General features: G+C 35.9%; 1 non-coding gene across 1 annotated transcript; it reads right to left on the minus strand.

Moving 5' to 3' along the window:
• Positions 1-19,240: 19,240 nt before the first annotated feature.
• Positions 19,241-19,314, minus strand: Trnan-guu. The gene has a single exon. It is a non-coding gene; the product is annotated as a tRNA-Asn (tRNA).
• Positions 19,315-20,660: the final 1,346 nt, after the last annotated feature.

The following is a 20,660-nucleotide window of genomic DNA, read 5'->3' on the forward strand; positions in this document are numbered from 1 at the left end:
GTCGAACGCTGCCGAACGCGTAGGCCGATTGTGCGATGGAACGCCTCAGAGCGAGGTAACGCCTCAGAGCGAGGTAACGCCGCATGAGTCATGTTTTTTCGTGCGTGCAGCCGGCTCCATCGATTTATAAGACGTTGTCACGTCAAAAGTACTCGTAAAAATTAAACGTAAATCCAGGGACGCTCAACTTACTCCGAAGCCAAGCCAGGACCCGCCATCTTTAAATGCAAATCTCTAAAATTACGAATGGAAGTTAAAGAGCAAAAGTCTACGCGATAAAAGTTTTAATTAGACCAAGAGACCTGTTTCACCTGTACTCACAGATTTGCATGAGGATATTAGCTTTATGCATTTATTTAATCGGATTCTAGATAATTTGTTTAAGCGACACCATAATTAATCGAACATAGTTACTTATTTACTTGTCGAGATAAAATAGAGCATCTATGTGCAACAAAACTAATGGCCCTGCCTGATAGTTGAATCCTTTGACATTATAAGTTATTCAGAAAAGATTTTGTGGCTTCCTTTAAAATACAAACAAATCCACTTTGATAGTTGGTAGTTAAGGATTTTAATGAGCCAATAAGATACTTACAGCAATATACCTGTAGTTCATATTTATTACATTCACGTGCGCAAAATAGTTTCCAGTCGGTAAATACATTTAATTTTTAATAGTTATTGAAGAAAAGTGACGAACCAATATAACCTATACCTAGCTAAACTATAAAAGGCAAGTGTAACATTATCAACTTACAAATCAAAATAATGACGTCACAATAATCCTCATGCATGCTCATATGCATTTAGCATATAATTCTGCCAAGCAATAACGAGTTTATAGGCAATCTGTTTGCGCCTCACAACTAGCTGCGGATAATCAGAATGGCACATCTGTGTCCTTTGTCAGTTTAACATGTAGTATATACTTGCATAGATGGTTTTTTATATACTTAGGTAATGTTGTGTGTAGTTTTTTTTAATTTTGTGATTAATAGGTAATGAAGGTAATAGTGTGTGTGAACACGACGGTTTTTAGTCAGTAAGAGTCTGACACTCCCTCACCGCTACTAACCCACAGCGGGAGGGGTCATTTGATGATTTTTGACGTCGTTAAAAAAAAGGTAATATTGTGTGTAGTTATTTTGTTTTGTGGTTAAATGTCTTGTTTGCAAATAGTTTTATTAAATTGTATGTCTCCATCTCCAACAAACCACGGGACTCTAGAGTCCCGGATTTTTTAGAGGCGAACGTGGGGCCGAAGCCAACACGCTGAAGCCCTTTTGAGACAATTTTAATGGAATGGTGACACAAAAATATTACTATTATTTGGTTAACTTAGGTAATTGTGAAAATATTCTTCTTCTTCTCTCTTTCTCTTTATAGGTATAGTCTGTTTGCGCCTCACAACTGGTTGCGGATAAATCACAGTGGCGCATCTGTGTCCTTTGTCAGTTTTACATGTAGGTGCAGACGTGCATCGTGTTGTGTGCAATTTGTGTTATGTGGTTAATTTGTTATTACCTACTTGTGTGAGAATATGGGACTAGCAATAAAATATTATCTGGTTAAATGAAGTTGTTACTGCGTAACCTGCATGTAATATGTAGACGTACTACTGCATAACTCTCCATCATCATTATCTTTATGCTCTGCCCTACCGGGTATATATTGTGTCCACCTTATAAAATGTCCCACCCTTAAAATATATTGAATGTTCATAAATAATTACTTACTTAGTATGTACTTTGCGTTATAAAAATTCCTGTCAGCCAGTAACATGGAATTTTAAGCACGACTACGAATGCCAGTTTCAACAGAAACTTTTTTAAATGCAAACTTTAGCCTTCCCTTCATAAAAATGCATAGGTTTAAAAAAACATTTTAACCCACCACAAATCTTTTCAAAAATATTTACCAGCCAAATTATCCAAACAATTCAATCAAAACGAAAAACAAATGCAAGCTGTAAACAAAACCTTATTACTCTCAGACAGGGCATCAACCCTCGAATAAACAGCGTCATCGAACACAAATACACTAAATTGAATTCAACCCTAAAATGCTACAATATCGGAACGTGTAAACAAGTTTATGCCCTTTGTACAGACGTTTGTAACTTGCTGGAACTTGTCCGACCTTTGAAATGATCTGAAACATGAACGAAATGATTAGCGGAGACGTCATAAAACAAAATCTTCCAAGAAAGTAGCACGCCAATAGGCGGGAGTTCGGACTATGAGGAACATTGCTAGCACTGCCTTGACATGCCTTCTATGGAACCCGCCTATCATTTTCAAAATGAAGTCACCAATCAAGCAAAAGGACTCTTTGACAATTCTTGTTTTTGAATCATTAGGTTCTAGTAACTGATCACACCTACGTATATACGTTACTTGACCTACAAGACGATGCCTGACCTACCTTCATTATAGCATCTCCGCTACGTTTCCTTCCTCGATGGTCTAAACCGATTCGTCGAACGTTTTAAAATGAGTTATAGAACACGACCTGCGGGGTAAGGGTTGGTTCAAGGAATCTTAACCCTTTACGGCTAGTGAATTCTTGCGGTTTGGGTATCAGTTTCATTGATTCTGATAATAAAGGATAATTTGGTTTTCGGTTAGGTACCTACTTCTGAGTTCTAGTGTAATTTGTTGCGAATATAATATTTTTTTCTTTTTTCATTAATTTATTTCTATTTATTTACTTTTTCTTCAATTATAAACACTGAAGTCCACTTTTAAATTTATTGACATTTCTATAAAGTTTATCAAAACAATTTACACAACTTCAAACTAGTTTTAACGACTTTCTAATTATGCTAACAACAAAAATAGATTTGGTTCTTTAACTCGAAATTTTATGCAAGAATATTGTTTTGGAAGAAAGATCCCAATTCTCCAAAATAATCTATCAAAGATTATTTTAATACTTCCTTGTATTTTAAGCCAAAGATCGCTGTACTTTTTTATAATTATTCATGAAGATCTTCAGTGTCAAAAACCAAACAATTTTCCTACCAAATTAAATATTCTAAAACATAAACAACGAGCCTTTTTTCAAGTTTTATGCAAATTCTTAGATCAACGTCGAAATGCCATCAAGTCTCGATCTCATTGAATATGCAAATTTCAGGTAAAATTGAAAATGCCGTTCCACCATCCATTAGTTCGAAGCCGCGAAGGGTCTTAACTTGGAAATTTCGAGTTTGTAATCTTTATTAAAGGATTTCCGAGGACTAGTATTGATTGAGTTAACAATAGCTCTTTTGAATTTTCGTTTTGTTGGCAGATGAGCAATCAGGGAAGTAAAGGATCTGAATTCTCTTGAGATAGGGGATACTTTGTTTAAGTGGTTCGCTTTTTTTAGAAAAGAGTTTTTTGTCCAGTAGGTAGGTATTTAAAAAGGTAAATGAATGGTAGAATATAGTTTCATTATTTTAGGGATTATTTTTGCCCGAGCCATCTGTGCAAGTTTGAGCCGTTTAGGTAATCTCTCCTCGTAGTAATATAAAAGTAAGTTTTTTTCACATAATTTTGCCCACAAAATAATACGATTCGAAGACGTACAGTTTTCATTCGATTAACTTTACTGATTCCATGTAATCACTTTATATTTCAATAAAATAACAATAGCTTAAAAGGTTTCAATTGAAAATGACGAGTACAACTCGGCGTAAAAAATACCACTCCATTTTCCTTTGCAACATAGTACGGAAGGAACAAGGAAATAAGCGTCATAAATGCATACATATTTTGTCACCCCTTCAGATTTAACTACGAGAACAAAAATAGAAACTATAAGCGTTGACAAGCTTGCATCTTTATGGGCTATAGTCGCTGCGTTTGTAACGCGCCAAGAGTCCGCATTCTAGATATAGAAACCTACCTAGAACAGACTTACGTCAGCCATCGTCAAATAAATTAGTCGCTCCGAAGTTCGCCTTTATGTGCCCCTTGTATAATCTTTTTTTGATACCTATATTTTGCGCGGTCGCTACGAGCCAACTGCAGTGCAGTTCAAAGTGGCTTTTTTACGAAAACTCCAGTACATTTTTTTTTATAATATACCGGTAAGACTGCACCAGTGTGTGTCATTGAGTTTCTTCGTAACAAAAGCGTGCGACGAGTTCTAAAATTACCGCGAAACAGCCTGCGATCTGAATGTTAGTTTTGTAGTCACATACCTATACTTACAAAAATATGCAACAAGAACCATAGACCACGCTCAATCTAACCACCCAATTAACCAGTCACTTCCATATTCTCTATCCCGATATAAAATCATCAAGTGGAAATAATTAGGGTAACCACAAAAACAATTTGTGGTCCGTGACTCCGTGGCTTTCATCCGCTAGTCATTTGTTTTGTCCATAGTACCATTTGTGCCCAGCGCTGGACACAAAGTTTGTTTTTAATGAGAGACAAAAATTATGAAGGCGTTCCGTTGTTTCGAATGTGGACTTTTTTGGGCTTACCGTTTTGTGAAAAGATGAATGACACGATTTAGACATTTTAGGCAATATTATACGTCCACCAACAAGGTGGACAGACGACCTTATAAAAGTCGCCTCTAACAGGTATCTGAGGAGATCTAAGGGGGACGCCTATATTCAGCAGTGGACGTCCTATGGCTGAGATGATGATGAGGATGAGGCAATATTCGCTTCAATAGAAAAACCTTTTGCTAGACAGTAAACCGAATTAAATACATAATATCCAAATCGTTTCAACTGTATGTAAGATAATCACACACTAACAATCTTACAGATAAAATTGAGAACCTCTTTTTTTGAAGTCGGCCGAAAAAAATTAAAATTTCTCAATGCTCTCTGTACATTTCCAAGTACTTTAAAAGTGGAGGGCGTAGGGCAAAATATAAGCTGAAACGATGCTGCTAATAAACAAAAACGCTTTGACAACCAAAACTATTCAACCAGGAAACAGTTTTTGCAAATATTTCAAGCATTCACAACCCAAAAGTTTCTTAGCCACGACTTAGTGAGGTTTGGCGTTCAAGTGAAAAGGGTCCACTCAATTTCCGTTCCTATTCGTCGTTTCAATGTATCATCTATCTCCCTCCTACTAATTAGAATAGGGATACGGTGAAAGGGAGGTGTGACGTGTAGTTTCAAACGAGAGATAGCGATGTCAGAAGCATTCCCCATTAAAATAGTTGTGTCGGAGTTACTTGTCGAAAATGTCCAAGTTAGGCAGCGGCCAAATTATTTTACTTTGTGCTGAGCAGAATACGTTGACTTCCCTTTGTTTCTTTCTAGCAAATTTTGTATCACATTTGCTGGCAGTACGACTATGCGATTTGGAATTTTCCGCTTTTATTTCTCAGTAGCGCATTGCTTTTCTCTCGTAAGGTACACCTACACGCGTTGTTTCGTCCAAATTGCTTTCAAGGTACGTAGCAAATATTTGAGAAACTTGTGTTGAACAGAAGTTGGTGCTTTAAAAAACGTTGTAATATTAACGTTTTGTTTTATTAATGAATAAAGTTTTAAGTTATAGAACAGTTGGTTACAGAAAGATCACCAACGGACTTCAGAGACAGTTAGCAAAAGGGCTGAAAAAATAGGTTGCATGGGCTGAACCTAATTGTTGTAATAACTCCCGATACAAGGTTATGACAGCAAAGAAGTGCTGCGATGACCTTTTGTGGATTTAAAATAGGGCAGAAAAGTGATGAGAATTTATTTCAATAATATTTGAAAAGGAAAGGTCAAACGCAATTCTTCTTATAAAAGTTCAGTAACGATATCTGTCTACTTGGGATCAGGTCATTATTCTACGAAAATTCAGAGTGAACTAGAAATATTTTCGCATTAAAATTAATCGATAAGATGAATGAGAGGTATCCAAAGGTTCGAGGTTCCTAATAAATTAATTATACTTAAAAATTAAGTACATTTTTATGTCATCAACGCCCACTTTGATGTCTTTGACAATAAAGAAAATTTTACGATTTTCATTGCAAAATCTTTTACTAAATTAATAATTTAATTTTTATTTTTTTCTTGTAGACGAAATGGTACTATACGACGAGCAGCAACCTAAATTAATACCTACTGGTACAGCCTTTTTATTGTCCCACTGCTAGGCACAGGCTTCCTCTCACAGGGAGAAGGATTGAGCATTAATCGCCACGCTTGCTCAATGCGGGTTGGTGATTTCAGACTATAGTCCAGGTTTCCTCAAGATGTTTTCCTTCACCTTTTTATCACCCGTTGGTGTCCAAGATATACTTAGAAAATACATGCAAACTTAGAAATGTTGCATTGCTGACCTGGAATCGAACCCACACCCACATACTCTAGAGGATGGTTCTTTACCCACTAGGCCACCACGACATCTATTTTATATTAAATAGCTAAAGAGTTTATTTACTTGAACCACCCTAAGTTCCACTAGTGTAGAACCAAGTCAAGTTTGAAAAATTATTTCATTGTTAGAGAGCTTATTTATCGACGAATCATTTACTTTTTATCCATATGCCGAAAGCAGTTCCCTCGGGAGTGAAACAACCTATGGATGCTAGCAAATTATAATGAAGGCATGTAGAAACAGTCTTGTTAGCAAGAATAAACCACTTTTATCCCATCTCTATCCGTTCACAAAACGACAATTCGCTGAAAAACAAACAAAATTGTCGTAAAAGTCAAATGAAGTCTTCCCCAATTAAGTTAATTGCGTTTTGTCGACAATCACCGAACATCCTGATTGCAAATGTTCGCTTTATAGCTCTATGAATTGTAATTACAAATTAGCGGAGTGGGTCAATGACCTTGTGAACAAATGATTCATGTTATGTGGAAGTTTTAGGCTTTCAGGTATGGCACGTGTTGTGAGGTGATTGAAACTGATGGTATGTCTATATGTAAACTTGAACGTTGAACTAAGTTATTGTTGTAAATCAGAGGTATTCCTTTAGGTTTCGGTATCCAAAGCGAAAAACGAGACTATATTTCTGAGACTTCGCTGTCTGCCCGTTTGTCATAAGGCATCTCATGAACCGTGGTTGTTAGACGGATGATTTTTTCTTCAGTAATATTCTAGCATATGAAGATTAATTTAACTAAATTGCGTTACAAAATACGCGTCATCTTACCTAAAAAGAAAAAGATATAGTGTTGATCAACACAACAAAGAAATAAAGATGATGTATCTTTATCACCCTCGTCATTTAATTATGTAATGACCATACAAAACCTGCAGCTTCTTCATACTCATTGCGCCACCATAAAGCAAGGTTTTAAACGAGTTTTCGCAGTAAAAGTCCTCAAAATTGAGGGGGAGACGAGAACGCCTTGATAAATTACATTATGGTATGACAATTTCACTGGAAGGTGAAGAGATAATAAGTACTGCGTTTTAGTACTTACAATGCCCGGTTCTTCCTATAAAATAAACGATTATTTTTATATGTGAATTGTAGTTTCTTGACACAAACCTTATAAAATAAACATCGGTGGTATTATCACATAAAAGTTAAAAAGACGTTTGTATGTATAAAAACGAATATGTTTTTTTCTTGAGACGTGTCAAACATCTATTTAACTTTTATGTAATGATAGCACCATATACATAAGCTGCGGTAAGCAATAGTTTATTTTTTATGGGAACTGGCGTTAATTCATATATAATCTTCTTTCTTTACGTGCTTTTAATATTCCTTTGTTAGTATCAGTACTTCATGCGGGATTGCGTTAGAAGTAGGTAGGCTGAATATTGCTTCTGAAGTTGCGTCCAAATATTCGTTTTCGGCCTTTTTTTTTTTTCCGACGTCAAAAATCATCACGACCCCCCCCGCTGTGGGTTAGCAGCGGTGAGGGAGTGTCAGACTCTTACTGACTAAAAACCGTCGTGTTCGGTCATAGGCCTTTTATGTACCAGGGCCGCGGTATCTCTTTCGAACAACCCGCAGCCCCGGCAGGCCTTGGCCCTGCTGGGCCCCGCTGGGGTTGCTGACATCTCTTTGAGGAGCGCGTGGAACAACGCGCGCCGTCGACACGGGTCTGTTGTCTAAGCAGACAGAGGGACGATGAGCCACCCGAACTCACCGCCCACAGACCCACGCCTACGGTGGCCGGGAGTCATCTCGCGACATTCGTTTTCGGCCTCAAGTTGTAAAACAGTTTTTGTGGATTTGCTAGCTCGTAATATAGGTACAGACATATTATATTACTAGCTGTTGCCCGCGACTTCGTCTGCGTGGGCAATTTGGAATTGTCAAAATACTACTTATGCCGTAGCGTAGGTGTATTCTTTTACATAACAATATAATAGGATTACCACTTAGCAGCAGCACGGGTTGATCAATCAAGGTGGTGTCGACGATGTGTGACTATTTATCTAAACAAAAGAAGTAAAGTTTGTGACGTTGAGGAAATCTCTGGATCTAGTCAACCGATTTGGAAAATTATTACGTAATTCTCACATAAAACAAAGGTCTGACAAAGTTGTCATTTGTACATTTTCTGCAGCAGCTGCGACAAATCAGGAGCCAGAAAGTCTGTCAAACAGTTTTACTTACCATGGATAACGCGGTGTCTAGTTCACTGGGTTGAAGAGATCAGATAGGCACTCCAAGTAAACATTGGTACTCAAAAAGATTCGGTTTGACTGGAAGCCAACACCCACACAATTGAGGAATAGCTGATGACTGAGTCATCAGGCAAGCGCATAGTTTCACTACTTGTGTTTCGGGGATTTTCTGTGCACTCACTCACTATGTTATGTTGGAATTCCACCGAAATGTTTGCATTAGTTCACGATCAGGTAAAGTATACGTCCGAGAGAGTAAGGGTCGGTTCATATCTGACGGAAAATGCGTCGAGCGTATTGTAAATGTATGATCGACGCACTAACGCATCATCGGTTAGGTGTGAATGATTGAATGTTTTATTGTATATTTGTCTGTTTTGGCGTTACGCGACCGAAAATACGCGACGTATGTTCGGTCATATATGAACCTACCCTAAGTCCAATTCGTGTGTTGGCACTTGAAGCCTGCAGTTCTTCCAAGATTTTCAAAATGTACGCTCGCAATTTGTCATTTCTTGGTGGAGCCAGCAGATCAGAAGAAACATAAGTGCTGTGTATACTGTGCGTCACTACTGCACAACCGTAAAATTTCGTCTTTATAAATAGCACAAACGTTCGCTCTCTTGCGGAGGACGTTTAAATACCATATTATGTGTCACACGTAGGTAAACAGGACAACAATATATTATCATCGAACCGCTTTCAAAGATCTGATGAGCGAACAGACCAGAACTGACTTGATCGCCTCGAGAAAATCAGAGCTCTATGAAGCGATCATTCGCTTTGGTTCCTACTGTTATTGTGGTTTCTGAAAATGTATTCAATTAACCAACGATGAATATAATTCTTAGCCGGCCAACTCTTTTGACTTCTCGAAAATCATAACGTTGGTTTTTGTGCAATGCACAAACGGAAATTCGATATATTACACATTCGATATTCACACTTCTACAGAATTGATATTAAAAGGTTTGACAGCGGGCTATAGTAGCGTAGTTAAACTAACTGAAACAATCTTAGTGATCCTTCAATAAAGTTAGAGAAGCGGGTGTGCATGATGAACATTAAGAGTTGGTAAATACGTGATGAAGATGACCTAATTCATTACTATTCTAATTTGTTCATGTACCACAAAACTCAAGTTAAGGTGGAGAAAAGGATTACCAAGCTCCCAAAGGCCTGGGCATTTGCAACACGTTGCATGGCATCCTGGAAAGTTACGTAATTCTCAGCCATCAGTTTGAGCAGCGTGAGGGAGTGTCAGGCTTTGGCCCTAGTGGGCCTCACAGGGGTTTGCTGAATCTCCTTGAGGTGCGCGTGAAATAACGGGTCTCCCAGAAGCCGGAAGGTCGATGACCCACTCAAAACTAATCGCTCACGCCTACGGTGGCCGGGAGTCGTCTCTCGACATCCGGCTTTCGTGGTGTCTTACCGCAGTGGCTGGGATGAGAGTTGGGAATTTTCAGTCGCTCCGCCGCCTCATTCTTTGTCATCCCATTTCTTCTCGCTCCAGATCATGGTTTAAACCGGGGCCGGGTGCGATAGGTCGCACAGTCCGCACAGTGGTGACACCCGCGCGCCACCTCCATGAGATCAGAGTTGGGAATGTATGTTTGCAAAAACTAATAGAACATTTAGCGAAGTTGAAAGCAAGTATGTCTCTGGCCTGCGACGTGTAATTTGTGCGTTTTCAGAACGAACGAACTCTTGTCTTCTGTTGACATCTTGTTGACGTATTGTGACAGGTAGTTATTCCCATTGATGTTAATTTTAGAAGTGACACAATGTTTTCGGTCGTATTTTGCCTACATTCTTCATTACTCAAAAAGTATATTAATAAGGACCTTCTATTTATATGTAAGTGAATTCAAAATAATGTAATATATTAAAACCAGGAACTTATTTTTAAGGATGTTTGAATATTAATTACAATGTTTTTTTTTTTATAATAATAAAATCTTAGACTCGCAATGCACTTTCAGTGTGATGCATGTTTGTTATTGGATGAAATGAATGGATATTCATGTTTATGAGAGGTATAGCTTATATTATGTCAGAACAACATATGTAGACTTTTTAAGAATGTGGGGAAGTTCATAATTTCTTCGGGACGTGGGTGCCGTTCCCATGGGAACTACTGCCCGCACCGGGATAAAATATACCCTATGTTACTCGCAGATAGGGCTGCCATCCGTCCGGGTTTCCCCGGATTTGTCCTCGTTTGGAGGCCGTCCGGGGGCCGTCCGGGCGGGGTTTCAAGAAGTGTCCGGGGAAAACCCGGACATTTTTCATGTAAGGAAGAACCTCATTGAATTTAAGTATATGTTAATAGTAAATGGATTACAAATTAGGTATTATTTTGTTTAAAGAAAATCGTACTCGTTCGGGGAAAAATGCGATTTACGCCAAATGTCCGGGTTTTTTTTAATGTTTGTCCGGGTTTGGCGAAATTCGAGATGGCAGCCCTACTCGCAGATAATGTAGCTTTCTAATGGTGAAAGAATTATAAAAATGTCCCTGATGATGCGCTGATATTTCTTGTAGTGTTTTTATAGTAGCGAAATACACACGTTGTCATATAATTTTTTCTTGAAAGTAAGAACATACCATGACAAAATGAAGTCTGTTTTCATTGATATTTTACCTACTACCAGTTTTATGGCACATCTGTTTCTGCATGATTTTCTTCATCTATAATTTTAGGATATCATTTCTTTAAATTCAGTTTTTTGCTCAAGTTACTTATAAAAGCGTTATTTTCTATGTAAAGATTGATAATAGGCCGATAAACTTACAAAGTTCAACATTCAAATATGTGTCATTATTGCACCCGCTGTTGCAGAAACGTTAACAGAAATTATCGTTCATTGCTCATCCCCCGTAGGTGATAGCGTGATAATATATATCCTATATGTTGAACCGCCCCCCAGGTAATATTCATGCAAAATTTGATTTAAATCTATGCAGTACTTTTCGAGTTCAGTGAGACCAAACATACAGACAAACAGACAAACAGACATACAGACAAAAATTCTAAAAACTATATATTTGGGTTCAGAATCGATAATAGATCACCCCCCAAGTATTCTTTAAAAAAAATATTCAATGTACAGTTTTGACTTTCCTATCATTTTATTATATGTATAGATACATAGTACACTAACGGCCAGTTTCTTCATCAAAAGTTAAAGTAATGTCTAAAGTAAAAGTAACGGTCAAATACGTTTTTTCAAGGCTAAAGTGACAGCAAAATTAATAGAAAAATTGAATTTGACCGTTACTTTTACTTTAGACATTACTTTGACTTTTACTTTGGCTTTAACTTTTGATGAAGAAACTGGCTGTTAAATAGCATAGCTAAGTATTAACTAATAAAAGCTCAGATATGGACAAAGATGGACTAACAAGGCTTATATTAGGTAATTCGATGCAGAATACTCGACTACTTTGTACCAGAACCTAGAGGTCTGATAAGTTATATGACTGTATAACATAACTTTCTTCAAAAAAACAGGGATCAAAATAAAAGATTGAGGTCCCCAATCTCTACCCTTAACCATAACTCAACCTTACAATTCTAAGAAATTAAATCAACCTTTCTAGGAAGTAACTAAAATTATACTACAAAAACAAAAGAAAGAATAACCCATAAAATATAACGTTGAAGCACCTCGGCCATAAGTTGGTTGAGAAGCCTTAGTTGTTTAGAGCTCGTCATTGCAGGCCGACTCCGGCCATAAAAAGCCAAGAGCACCCAAGTGCCACTTCGCCGGCATATTGCGCTCTTTGCGTTTACAACAAAAAATGGAAACCCTCACTTATTACTATGGAGTTTCTATTCGAATATAATTTAAGTTTTCAAGTTTGGAATTGCTCCTGTTTCACACTGCCGGATTTTGCTATCGTATTTCGTCGTTGGCGCAAACAATTGACAACTACTATTTCAATCGATGACAATTGACACATGACAGGTTTTATGGCATTACAGGCTCGATATGTGTCGATTTTAGCGAAAAAAATGTGTAGGAAAACATCTCTTGTCTGAATTCACCAACCCTCATTGAGTCAGCATGGTGATTAACGCTCAATCAATTAACAATCTTTGTGTGAGAGGAGGCCTGTGCCCAGCAGTGGGACGGTATAAAGTGTGATGATGATGATAGCAAAAAATCCACCAGTGTGAGAGTGTTGTAAATCAAGAAGTTACATACAACTAAGAACAAGAATTTTGACACAATCCCATCCATCAGCCTAAGCAAATAAACTGAGGTCAAAACTTTTAAGGAAAGATAAGTCTTGGGCTAAAATTAAGATAAACTAAAGCTAATTAGTTAGACGTTGTCTTTAGGATAGAATTTCAAAGTTGAAACATAAACTGGAACTTAGTAAAAACTACTTCTTGTACTGGAAGTTAGTTTGCGTTTGGGATCGAATTATATTAGTCGCTCCGTTGGCTTAGCGTAAAATAATCTGTAGTGAGTTTGTACTTGGTTATTTTTGTTACTGTTCATAACTTCCACAATTTTTGCAACTACTGAAATATTTGCAAAAAATAAAACATGTAGAAGTTTTTTCATTTATTTATAAGGTTTATAAGGTTTACTTAAAATTTGGGATGCAGGTACACTGGTAACAGTCTTGTCAAACACAACAAAAATTGCTTGTTCGGATTCATTTCAAATCGAATTATTTGGTTATCACTTATCATTATTAAGTTATTTATTTATTTCAATTCGAAGTCAATATTCTACAGCGTCTTAGAAATCGTCAAATCAGGGCACTTATGACTGTTTTGATCATTCTAGCAGTCAATACTGGATCCCGTCAATAGATTCCAACCTTTTCTACAAGCCTGCAATATTGGTCTTATAAGCCTACTATTACCTTTCAAATGAACACAGATCCTATCATATCCTTCCTATTATCCAGCTAATAACACGGTCTGAATTGAATTCATCACCGTAAGTTGATTTACGGTAATACGCCATGCCAAATGGGCATACGATGTCCGATACTATATAATCCATGTGAAAGCCCGCATGTTTGTCAAACGGCTCCGTCAGTCAAAACGTCAGTTGTATTGACTCTTCTGTGTGTTGGTAATGTAGTGTTTATAGGCCTTTTGGTGGTTGAACAAGATTCAGTAGATTTCTGGTCAAAGATGGCTATAAACGATCCGAATCTGCTTGTCATCCCTTCCACTACAGTTGACTATTTCATAAATAAGTGCTATTTATAGGAGGATATATCCCTCAGCTTGAAATTAACTAAACAAAGATACTTGATTTTAATTTTTCCACTTTAGTCTGAACCAATATTGAAACGCTTATTGAAGTGAAAACCATGTACCAAACGATGAACAATTTAAGCTTATACAACAACCCCACGCACACAAGTACAAAAAACAAACGCAGCGAAAAACCATATCGAATCTCAATAACCCAAGAACAATTCCAGACAAGACAAACAAATAAATGTACGTAATAACCATACTCCATAAAGCGGGAGGCATGACGGAGCCAAAAACAATGTAAGCCGGCGTCTTACACTGCATATTGCACTCTCCACGGATTATGCTGCGGCCAGCGTAGCGTCACGGATTTTGAGACAAATTCGTTGCATCATAAGCGTAGACTTACCTGGAGTTTGGAATGATATGATGTGCTTTTAGAAAATCGTAAAGAGAAGGTAAGAATTAAAAGACACTCTTAATAGACATACTAAAGAATTGGTTAGACATACTAAAGGAGTTGGTTCAAAGTCAGATGAAGGCTTACAACGTTGGATCACAGCGTTTGATGATCTGTGGACCACAGTCTTGGTCCGTAAATATCTATGTAGATAATAGGAGATTCTCTTACATCTCAGAAACCGAATAATGTCACCAGCTCTGATTTTGGGGATCATCAGGGGCGTAGTCTTGTCAAGTCAGCAATGGCATGTTTACCACAGTCAAACTATTTTAGCCAAGCAGCCAAGGTTTCTATAATATTTTCTTAACGTGTGTCAGAGAAAATAATAATACATCTTCCCAACTTTTTCAGACATGCCATCTTTTACTTCATACACAGGCCAAAAACACAGCAATTTATTAGCACCACGGTACATTAAAGTTTATCTTGCGCGCATCTCCCTTCCTTCAGTACTGCGTGGCTATAATCCTTCGTCGTCTAGACGTCATATCAAATTGTTGCGAACATTGTTTTTGGGGATTGACTATATTGTGTTCTGCTTTGCAAACAACCGTGTTTGTATCGACAAGACGGCAGTCAAATGGTTCTACAACATTTATGTTTATGCTTAACGTTGATAGTTTGTTGTTTTGTGGTGTTAGTGCAAGCGTGTGTTTGTGAACTTAATTTCTTGTCTTGTATTAATCGACATCTATTTCTTTATCATCAAATTGAACATATGTCTGCCTGAACTTTACTGGCCCGATCGATGATTAAGTGAATCTGAAAGTTCTAGGTTCTATTAAATGTTAGTCTTACATTAAATATAAGTCTTATAGCCCTCAGTATTCTAGCTCTTTTTAAAGGAAATAAACTAACTATTATTCCTTCAGATGTCGTAAAATATTCATTAAGCCTTTTGCTAATACTTTAGAGGAATCCAGTAGCACAAAATACAAATTCTCTCCCGCATGAGAACCTACATTAAATACAAAAAAAAAAACATAAATCCCTAAAATTCATGACAATACAAAAAACCTTTTAAATCATTAGCCAATAAATAAAAGGGTATTGTTTCCGTCAGAACCAAGCCGCCCATAACGGCTTACTCCGCGTAAAGGGACATATAAATTGCCACCTAAGAAATGTTTCTGTACGCAGTACTCTAAAAGAAATGTTATAAAACTTTTAAGTACGGAGCGCTGCATTTTGTGAAATATGGAGATTTGTATAGAGTGGTTGAAACCAGGTTGTTATGTTAGGAACAACAACTTTAAAGTATGAATGTAAAATTTTGTTGTCTAGCACAGCCTAAAGGATTTAAAGGATCTCAATAAATGCCTTCTTCTTTATTTAAAAAAAAAGGGATAGGTAATTATTAGGCCCAGATTATTGAATAAAATAAGACTTTTCATAAAACTTTTCTACAGTAAAGTTACACTTACATAATTAAATTTCATTTGAATATTTATTTGGTTAGGTTGTAGGGTAGGTAGGAGGTAGGTTGGTGATTGTTAAATGGTGCGACTGGGTCTTAGCCACAATCTAATGGCATATTCAAAATTAAATACTAAAATATATTTAATCAAGATCTCTCCATATACCTGTCAATGCACCATATACCTATTAAAAATAAAACATAATTCTATTATAATTAAACAATTAAACTGGTATCACCAGCTCCATGTAACATTTCAATATAAAGTGGCAACACATCGGTAACATACATAGATCTCTGTGTAATAACGTTACACCGCAAGATATGCATAGCAACTGTGCAAGTAATAATATATATGAGAACCTACGTAGTTTTGTTTGTAAGGAAACATAACGGCTTGTTATTGAATGTTTCTCTTTAAGAGGTTGATTAAGGCTCTTATAGTTAATCTTATATTAAGCGTACAAAATTTTTGTCGGCTGACAGTTTGTTCGGGCTTATAGATCATTATGAAAATAAATGGAAGTACGCACATAACAGTGATCATGTATTTGGCCGATATCAGAACAAATAAAAACTTTGATTGAATTCACATTTTTCTAAAAAATGATTTTTTCCAACCATCGGACCTATTCAACTGTTGGCTCACTGTTTAGTCTACAGTGTGCGAGTACTCTAAAAATAACTTTATATTTGTTAACTTTTTTTAAATGCTTGGAATTTTTTTCATCGTAATAATCATTACCTACCTATGTACAAGATTCACATAGCTTTATTTTTTTAACAAACTTAAGCCGCTTAGCGGCTTAGCCGTTTCCGGGGTCCTAATAAATGTAGATCAGGAGCAACTTTAAATTACCATGGATTTTACTATCGATTTTTATGTCCGGGAATAATACTAAGTGATCACCCATAACAAATACTTCGATTATTGCCGAAAAAGCAATAGTAGCACATAAAAATATAACAAGATTTATACCTAATAAATAAACATAAGTCAATCAGGATTTACAAGACCAGGGCAATATTTACGAGCCCATTCCATTAACACAAATGGTTCCATCAGTTAAGACAATAATCCTTACTAAAGACGAAATTCTTATATTACCGTACATAGGGAAAATGTAGAGGAATATGTTCCAAAAGTAGGATAAATACAATAAGTGGAACTAATTGTTCGTAGTTTATGTCTAGTAGTGTTTTGTTTGTGACTTTGTTCACGTATATTTCGATCTTAAAACGCCTTTGTCTGTAAATGGGAAATCATCAGTTGATCCCTCTGACAGTGTCAGACTTTTGTCAGGCTCTTTTTGACTAAAACATACTCATAGGGTCAACGGTGCGGTCAACTAGTTTTTTTTGCAATTTGTCATAAGATATTTATTTCTAAGACTCTTTACGGGGCGTGCCTAGTTCTATAATCACCATTTCCCTTATCATCATTATCCTTCTATTTGGATCAGAACTCCACGTTTTCTTCGCCCATACTTCACTGTTTATCTTAAAAGTGATATCATTTCCAATTCCTGCACTGTCTAAAAGTTTAAATATATTCTTCAAAAAATTGCTCACTTCCAGAGCTAAGAATTTAAAAAGCCTAAAATTAAATTCGTTTAAAGGATAAAAATATCCCTACTTATAAACTACGTGTTTTTCATATTGCCATCATTATTTTCTGAAATAATCTGCAGCATCGTTATCCGGTGCATTGAAGCTTGAAATAAAATTGGCTGAACTTGAACATCTTTGAAACGCCGTAACAATCCTTAGATCTCTGTTATTTATTTATTTAATTCAACTAACGGATTGTTTATTTGATGGTGCTTGGCTTTTTTTAGAATGGTTTTTCTTTTTTTTGGAATTGGCTCTGTAAATGGAATTTTGAAGTAAGAATTGTCAGGGTCTGTTCATAGACGAAGAAAAAAAGAAACAGGATGACATGGATGTCTGATCCTGTATTCGACGAGGCCTTGCTTGTATCCGTATAGATGACGGATGTAATCCAAAGTTGATACGATGCGAAGATGGAAACTTAACTTTAACTCACTCCTGGGTGACTTTTGTTAGATAACAATATTACAGCACGTTCTTTTATCCGAGTAAAAAGTAGTTTTAGTAGCTTCATCTTCGTGGTTTGAGGATTCTACAGTAACTTTATCAGACTGTAGGTAACTTGTGTAATTCCTACATATGTTGTTCCAAATTACTATCAATATACAGCGTGGTAGTACATTTGCAATAGTCAACGCTTCCATAAAGCGAGAGTAATCAAGCCCGTCTCAATGATCGTTTGTAGCCGACCAAGTATTATGCCATATTATGTTGCATCAATGTTATTGAATCAACAAACACCCCTAGTTTTTTGGGAGGGTAAAAAGTATCCATGTTTGTTTCGGAGCCTTTCGTTTTCAAAAAAACAATTTTAGAAAAGAAGCGGGCTGCAATGCAATACATAGAAAACTCGGAAAGTAAGATTGGTTGTATTTTTTGAGTTTCATTATTTGAGAAAAGTTTTCTTCCTTATCAATTTACTTTATAGTAAGTAATTATCTGATGGAGAACTTCAAAAACTTCTCCCAAAATCGATAATTAAGGTAAGTTTAATTTTAACATACCTAAACCAATTCTCAAATCTTACTGAATAAAGTAAGTTTTCAATTGTTTCGTACCGTGGCGAATTTTCCGTTTTAGCTACAACATCCACACATACATACCTTTACGCATACGTCATGCTTATTGAAGCGGCTATCTAATATGTCTCAGGGGCAACCCTATTTACATTTTGCAATTGCATTGCAGGTCTGCCCACATGGTTTATAGGCTGTGAATGGCAGTCGGAGTGTGTTAATTTTTAACCAACCAAAAAGGTTCTCAATGCAATGTTTGTATTTTTTATTTGTAACTTATTGAATGTTTGTTCTAATTTATATCCAAATTATGAGGGCATTCTAATGCTTTAAAATTGCTTATGCGCTGGAAATTTGTACTAATAAAAATTCAGGTGTCGTCAACACAGTAGTCGCAAGTGAAAACTCCTTAATATTTAATCATAGCAATGTAGCATGAAGAAGTTTTTCTTAACATTCATATTTTTTTTATTTAGTACTTTTTCATAAATGTTTTCTTTATTATTCGATATATGTGTAGTTATTATTTTGTAATTCTTTAATTAGATATGGTTAAGCTTAATTAGCTGTGGAAGACAAAAGAGGTGGTAATAGTAAAGATATAAGAAATTAGACATGTAAACTAAGTTGACATAAGTATTGTGTTAAGGCCATAATGATAAGAGACATTGTGTCATAAATAACTTTTATACGTCACTAACTACATGATATCCGCAAAATGTATTTGGAGGAAAACGTATTAAAATACCTTAAACCACGTTAACGAAACCTCATCAGTTTAACAGTCTCATCGGTTTTATCAGGATCTTAACTTACCAATCGAAATTAATTACGTCTTTATTTTAATTTTGATAAAGAAAAAAATTACACATATCACCAACCATTTTGGTTTTTTAATATTTTTTTTTATTTCTTAATCTTAAGACGGTAAATATACAAAAGAAACGCCCCCGGGTGGGCTCGAACCACCAACCTTTCGGTTAACAGCCGAACGCGCTAGCCAATTGCGCCACGGAGGCGGTGTAAGTCAGCGTGAAAATATAAAACATACTTTATTATCTCTGATCCTTACGTCATTCTTGATCGATAATAATAAAAAATCGATCACTCGATAAAACAACAACAATTGAAAAATTGGTATTATATCGTTTTTTTTTATCTTAGCAATAAAATTCAGAAGTATAAGATACCTGCAGATTTTTAAACCTAAAAGTTTTATATATTTTTTAATAAGGATAGATAAGCATACCTATTTAATTACTTTACTGCAGAAATACAAAATACCACTCCATTTAATACCTATTTAATTCTTTTTATAGCTAATTAGTAAAACTAGACAGGTAGATACTCATTTTCTGCAGTCTAAGGGAAATAATGAATGAGCAATTTATTTATTTATTTATTTATTACACTTTTTGCACACATTTTACACAAAAACAATGTACAAAGGCGGACTTAACGCCTCAGGCGTTCTCTACCAGCGTAATGAGTTAATGAGTGATCTAGACTCGACTAGAGTGATCTAGACTATTGCGAAAATACACATGCTTTAAAAAAAATTTAATGGCGAAAGTAACTCGATGAAAATAAAACTATTTTGAGTTGGAAAAGTGATTGTGACCCACAAAAAAAAAAAAACAAAAAAGGAACTAGTAATACATAATAAAACCACAATCAACCACTGTTAACATCGTAAACAATTCCCATACAATACCCGGTTGGGTGGTGAAAAATTAATAATTCATAAAAATTACCATCAGCAGGTAAGTTTAAAATTTTGACCAAAAATTACGCAAGGCAAGTGAGATCGACCGCGCATGAGTGACTCGCTACAGGGTGCAATCAAATTTAATAGGATATTGTATTCATGTACGCGATATTTGCTTACAACCTTGTTAATTTACTGAACGCCCTGTATGTGGGTCAAAATGGAAATAATGAAATTGTAATCTACGCAAATAGCATGATGAAGTAGTGATTTTGATGATGTTATTATTTTGGTTGATTAACTAATTTTAATTCAAACCTTTTTTTGTTGGTAAAAATTCGAGATATTTTATCGATAATTGAAACGGTGTATTATCTTTACAATAAATAAAATAAATCGTCGCTTTTACATACCACCATGTCAATAAAGTTTCAGCACACGTATGTATAAAAGATTTTCTGTAAATTCAGGCAAAAAGACATCACCAATACAAATATGGCCATGTTGATTCGATAATGACTGTTCCAATTTACAAATACCAGCACAAGCCACTTAAAAGTACACATTAAATCTTACAATGTATGCACAAATTAAATCGCAGAATATTTCGAACAATGCGAATTAATCAATCGAATAAAACGAATCGAATACGTCACT

Source organism: Helicoverpa zea, chromosome 24 (genome assembly GCF_022581195.2).
Source record: "Helicoverpa zea isolate HzStark_Cry1AcR chromosome 24, ilHelZeax1.1, whole genome shotgun sequence".
NCBI lineage: Eukaryota > Metazoa > Arthropoda > Insecta > Lepidoptera > Noctuidae > Helicoverpa > Helicoverpa zea.